The 6,935-nt window shown below is 31.9% G+C and overlaps 1 protein-coding gene across 1 annotated transcript in view; it reads left to right on the forward strand.

The window, feature by feature from the left end:
- LOC145291948 (semaphorin-2A-like) overlaps positions 1–6,935 on the forward strand; it is a 1,232,857-nt gene that overhangs the window by 895,612 nt on the left and 330,310 nt on the right. The window lies entirely within an intron of this gene.

Below are 6,935 nucleotides of genomic sequence, written 5' to 3' on the forward strand. Positions count from 1 at the left end.
AAAATTCACTGATCGTAAAAAAAAAAAACTGCCCTGAAAAATGCTAACTTGAAAATATTTGAAAATACTCAGTGAAAAGTTTTATTTATTATTAAAAGAACAGACTGAAAAATATTATATAACTTTTTTTTGTTTTTCAGTAAAAAAATAAATAAATAAAATGAAATAATCGACTTTCTCTGATGAAAATAAAAGTTCAAACACGAATTCACTTACGATATTTTGATTAAAATTACCCCAAATGTGCAATTATAATAATTATTATTCAAATGGAGAATTGTTCTTTTTCTTTAGAACATACATGGACAATCGGTAACACATATTGGTAGCCATATTTTTATGCCTGTAAGCATGACCACGTGGTTGAATACCGGAAGCTGTCTATACCTACAACTTAATCAGAAATTGACGTTACACTATCATCGGCCTTCTTCTTACTCTCAGTAGCCACGGTTTGGCGCTCCAGCGAGAATAGGTTCAGCCGCCGCAGACGGGTCTAGTAAGGAACTCGCACTAACCGAGTCGCCACCTTCTGCACTCACTCCAGATGCTTAATATCATAAATCAGGTATGTAGACAACGTCTGAATGTTCCAACACAGGTCGGATAAGAAAAACGTCGGGTCTCTCTGCTAGTATATATATATATATAGGGTGAGCCCCCCCCCAAAAAAAAATAGGACATTCAATTGTTTTTCTGCGCATTTTACAGTCAACGGAGAAAAAAGGCCAAAGACCATAGTGTTTTGATGTGATGTTTTAAATATAATAAACTAGTTGACCAAAGTTTCATTTCATTCGGACAAAACACTAAGAAACGTGGGCCTAATTATAGTTGGGGCCCGTTTTTTGGGGTCACCCTGTATATATATCTATAATATGAAGCTGAACGTCTGTGTGTGTGTCTGGTCACGAATAGGCTCCTATATGGTTGACTATTATAGAAAACTGATTACATATAATGATAGATGTATCGAGACACAGGAATGGGTATGTTTGATCTGGCATAATGATGATTCATTAAAATTGTGGGGTCTGCATACGCGCCTGATCCACAAAGTATGGAAATAAAAAATTTAAAAATTAACAAAAAACGTTTTAAAGTGTTTTGATATAGATGTACATAATAATACTTTGATAAGTATGTTTTAACTTAAATAGGGATGGTATAATAAAATTGTGGGGCCTGGCCCTCATAGAATGGAAATAGGCACAAACTTTAATAAAGACTTTTCATATCTATCTGCGTAAGTATACTTTGATAATTATGTTTCAGTTTGAAGAAATATGGTATAATTAAATTATGGGGTGTTCGTTCGTGCCTGGCCTCCATAGAATGGAAATATGTCACAAAGTTTAACAAGTTTTTTAATATAGATCCACGGAATATTGTGATAAGTGTTTCAGTGTGAACAGGTATGGTATAATAAATTACGGGGTTTATCTATTTTATTTTTACTTTCATCATATTTTGCTTTGTTTTTGATAACCCAAATTCGAAGCTATCTCTTTACAACCCTTCCTTTTCATAACCTATCATACTTTTATAAATAAGAGTCCATTTTATGTAGGCTGTTTTTGAACCCAGTCAATGACGGGTACTTTTGCTAGTATATATATATATATATATATATATATATATATATATATATATATATATATGTATGTATGTATTAATACAATAGCCTGTGTAGATATTTGCTACTAGTTTTTATTGCATGTTCTTTCTCTATTAATGGATTCAGTTTTTATGGTCGAGTTCATTTATGTTCGTTCTTTTGTTTTATTTACATAACATAAAAGATGTGCAACAATAATATCCCTTCCTTTTTGTTCTTGGAAAACCATCTTCCAGTGCAAAACAATATCTGGAATTGGAATGCCATGCCTTATTACAAAATGTTACGATGATCACAATAATTTTTCTAAGCACCTCCATCCTTTTGTCTTACGTTATGACTAACCTTGTGATGTTTTTTTTTTTTAGTGATATTAACAATTATTCTATACAATGTTTTAAAAGATGAGGATAATAGTTCACAATAAATAAATGAAAAATAATACTCATCTCAGTAAACATCATAATTAAATAATATATACCTATCGGTACGGACACGACAAGGGAAGATCAGGTCATAAATAAATGTGGATTTATAGGACCAAATTATCCAACGTTAATCGCCATTCGGAGCCCGTGACGCAGTGGATAGAAACTCGTATGGTTCCAGGTGAGCATTGTCTGAAGATAGTAATTTCAATCATAATCAAAGCCGGTCAGACAACTATGGAAGGCAGTAATTGCTAAGAATTCAGTTAGAAGATTCGGAGCTCCTATCCCGTCGCTGTAACCATCTGACAAAGGCCAGGGTAATAATTGGCCGAAATGTCGGAAAACAACAATTAAAATATGAGGATAAATAAATAAATGAATGAAAGGTTTTAAACTTCAAGAAATTTTTTATGAAATATATGCACATGTTTGATTTCACTTTGTCTTTTAATGTTTAAAATATGTTCACCCTTTCATGGCAAGATGTAATAAAGGTATGGTGTCTGTTTTATGGCAAATCAACTAGGATTGTGGAGTTTGAGGTTCGGAAAGAATGAGAGTTGAGCTTGTCAGGAATTGTGGTCGTAATAATGCTCGAATTACGGTTGAAAAACCGTCCCATTAGTTATTGAATATTGGACCATTTTAGAATAAACTATCGTTGACGAATACTTTTGAAATGCTAGGAGGCAGAGTAGGATATTTTGGAATTCTGAGAATCAAAGGTAGATATCTTGTAATGCAGAGAGTCAAATATTTTCGAATGCTAGGAGCCGGGATTTTGGTCAGATATTTTTTAATGTTGGAAATCGATGGCATATATTTTGGAATTCTAGGAGTTTGGGTTGTATAGTTTTGGAATTCTAGGACTCGGGGTCGTACAGTTTTGGAATTCTAGGATTCGGGGGTCGTATAGTTTTGGAATTCTAGGACTCGGGGGCGTATAGTTTTGGAATTCTAGGACTCGGGGTCGTATAGTTTTGGAATTCTAGGACTCGGGATCGTATAGTTTTGGAATTCTAGGACTCGGGGTCGTATAGTTTTGGAATTCTAGGACTCGGGGTCGTATAGTTTTGGAATTCTAGGACTCGGGGTCGTATAGTTTTGGAATTCTAGGACTCGGGATCGTATAGTTTTGGAATTCTAGGACTCGGGATCGTATAGTTTTGGAATTCTAGGACTCGGGATCGTATAGTTTTGGAATTCTAGGACTCGAGGTCGTATAGTTTTGGGATTCTAGGACTTGGGATCATATACTTTTGGAATTCTAGGATTCAGAGACAAAATACATTTCTAAGAGGATTAAAGTTTTTAATAATTACTATAGTTGCTTTTCAAGTAAATACAATATGATTGCATTTAAGTGCAATGTAAATAAATTCCTGTTGTGTTGTCCTTAAAATTATCAAATTCTTTCTAGCCTTTATCATCGTTACGAATCATTACAATGTTTCCCCACCGTCCACCTGAGAAAATGATTAACCTTTATCCTCGAATGGCCATTGGACCTTCATAAGCGATAACTCGATAGTACCTAGAAAGAATTTCAAAGAAAATTAGAATGCTTAATGCCAAAAAGGAATCGTGACCAAATGTTTCAAGAACTGACTACAAACGACAAGTTCGCTGTGAGCCTTTTCCATAAACAGATTTACCTGTTGCTTTTTAAGGTAAGCCTCCTTCCGGACAACTTAATCGCTTGCACGACACTTTGTTTAAAAGCCGAGAAGGTCGACACGTTAAAAACAAACATTAATCAAAGCCGGGCAAGGTTTAAGTGTCCCCATCCTTCAAATAGCATCCATTAATACAATCAATAAGTCCTCGGTGATATAGAACCATGCTTAGAAAAAAGAAACATAAGACGGTATCGTAAAAGGTATATTTGAACTCTTATCTTTTTTATCTAATTTTCATTTTGTAGCCACTATTCTATATGAAAAACGTGTGCATGTACAGTGGGTGCAATAAGTATTCGATACAAAGCAAAAAGTTTATTTAATTTTTTTACACGAAAACAAAAACATGAACTAACTGATTTTTGATACGAGATTTGTATTTATCATACATTAGAATAAAGCTTTATTATTGTTTTCGTGTAATAAAAGGGAATCGACTTTTTGTATCGGATACTTATTGCACCCATTATATATATTTTTTAAATAGGTCCGGACTATAAAAAGAAATTGTTTACCGGACTCATTATATATATAAACAAAGAAAATTGCTCCAGGAAAATGCCTACTTCGGACCATTACCTTGTAATGTGGATTACTTTTGCAACACTGCTATCAAAGACATTCACTTCGGATTTAACCATGCAATTTAGATGTGAATTTCTATATCCTTTTCATTAACTTCCCTCACTCTATGACATTTAAATACTTAAAAAACTTTAAATTGTGATTTTCCATGTCTCACTGACTTTAGCAAATAAGGTGTAAACCATTATAACTATTTGCTAATATTTTGTCCTCTGAAGGAGACATCGAAATCCTATAGGATAAGGAGATATAATATTTCACATATATTCTTTGTCTTACATAGAATAATAAGTCTTTGGATTTGAAATGTAACCATTTCACGTCATGAATTTTTAAATTTATTGAATGACTAAAATTTGATTTATTTGCTCTGTCTTGTATATCGAGCAATTCTTATTTTGATGGGATAGTACTATAATCACAGATTTCCTTACCAGTTGATTGTTAGATAATTTTATTCTTAAGTGTATGTGTGTATATATATATATATATATATATATATATATATATATATATATATGAGAGAAAGAGGACACAGTTAAAGACTGTAAATTATAATTCATAAGAATTTATCGTTCGATAGGATAATCAAAAAGAAATATTAAGATTTTCTAAATCTGCAGAGTTTCAAAGAAAGCGTTTCTTTTTTTCTTTTTTTTTTAGAGGAAAGATTTTAGCAAATAATTATTATAGCGAATCTATGAATTTGCTGATACTAGCATAAATTGAAACTGCATTATATGAAATATAATCATATTTGCAAAAAAAGAAAAATAGTGCAAAGAGTTTATAAAATGCAGAAAAGAAATGAAAAATGCAAATAAAAGCTATGTTATTTTTAGTAGCGATATCTAAACGGTTTTTAACTGTTACAATTTGTATTGTATTTTCCCTTCCTAAATGGTGAAAAGGGGCAGTTACTTCCCCTTTGTTTCCGTTCTTAGCGCCACCCTTTTTTATGGGTCATGTTTTTATTCATTAAATATGTATATATTTTATCTTTTATAAAATGTTTAAATATGTTTTATCCATAGACACGTGCTTCTGATGATCCATGCTGATGAAGGGTGGGCACAGACACGCGTCTCTATGGATCATATTTTATGTACGTTAAAAAAAATATGTGTGTTTAAGCAGCATTGTTTTATTTAAGCAAATATTGTTGGAAATAACAGAGCTTCTGATTACTTATAGTTTTTATCTTTTCTATGTCAGAATAAAATAAAATAAAAGAAGTTCCATGTATAATGTAATCCTTGATGAGTCGAAATGACTAAATCTTAAAGTAACTTGTTTATCATAAGCTGGTCGAGATCATGCTGAATAATAATAGGTAAATTTATAATTACTGAGTTTTAGCTCGATCGACAGACTAATTCTCTTTATCTATCTACCATATTTATAAAAGTGAACGTGTCTGTGTGTGTCTGTGTACATTTCCCTACGCAATAACTCTTTCAATTTTTAGTCTAGAGACTCGAAATTTGATATACTGGGTACTGAGAATTGGAAAAATTTTTGCAATTCGTTTTCGGCCAGTAATTTAGCTGTTAAGGGGTCAAAGTTCAACGATTTGAGCTTTGAGAACCCTGAAATGCTAGTATAATACCTTATAATAATCATAATTATAAATCTATAACCTTTGTTTTCATTTTCTAATATATAATGACAATTCTCATTGTCTGGCAACACAGGGTGATTTTTGCTTGTCTAAAATATGAAGTTACTTTAAGTTTTCAAAGTTAATGCTAAATAGCAATTAGGCTGACGTATCACACCTTGACTCTGAAGAGCAAATTTAATGCATTAATGCTGGACCATGTTGCTGGCAATAAATCTGCATAGTTTGCAACGATTAATCAAAATATACTTAATCTAGTTCGATCGTTTTCTAATTTCTAAGCATTTAAGAAAAATAGCTACTGGGGATAATTCTCATCCTTTTAGGAATAATTAACGTTCTTTATTTCCGTTTTCTCCTCACATAGTGAGTCCAAACAAAAATGTATGTTTATAGACATATTTATAAAAAAAAAACTGTCAGCAATAAATCCCGAGCAACGCCGGGTTTGTACAGTCAGTATCCAATTAAATAAAGTCATTATTTTAATTAGTTTTATTCCGACTTCTTCGTTCATTTACCATTTTTTTTAAATTGAACATAAACAGCCATCAAGTTTACATATCAAAATTTGCTTCTGGATAACCGATTTCATTTGTTATTGTTGTACCATGTTCTTACCAATAAACTACCGTTATCTGCAGCAATTTATTAAAGACAAAATTAATTAATCTAGTTGGTTAGTGTGCTAATGTGGGGATATTCTTAAATTAAATAGAAAGAAATCAGTGACGGTGAATAAGTCTAGTTTTAATAAGAGTTATCATTCTTTATTTGAGTTTTTAGTTTAAATACTGAACTGAACCGACATGAAGGGATATCAAAAATATTAAAAAATAAAAGAAAAGAAAATTCCAAGCAGGGAATCACAGGCAACGCCGGTTCGGAACAGCTAGTATAAAAACGCAAAATCATTTTAAATAAAATAAAATCCTATTTACAAAACGAAAAAAATAGTTTCATTATTTTATATTGTTTTATTCCTACTCCTCCATATCAAT

This window comes from Euprymna scolopes, chromosome 13 (assembly GCF_053919585.1).
Source record: "Euprymna scolopes isolate OS-2025 chromosome 13, ASM5391958v1, whole genome shotgun sequence".
Classification (NCBI taxonomy): Eukaryota; Metazoa; Mollusca; class Cephalopoda; order Sepiida; family Sepiolidae; genus Euprymna; species Euprymna scolopes.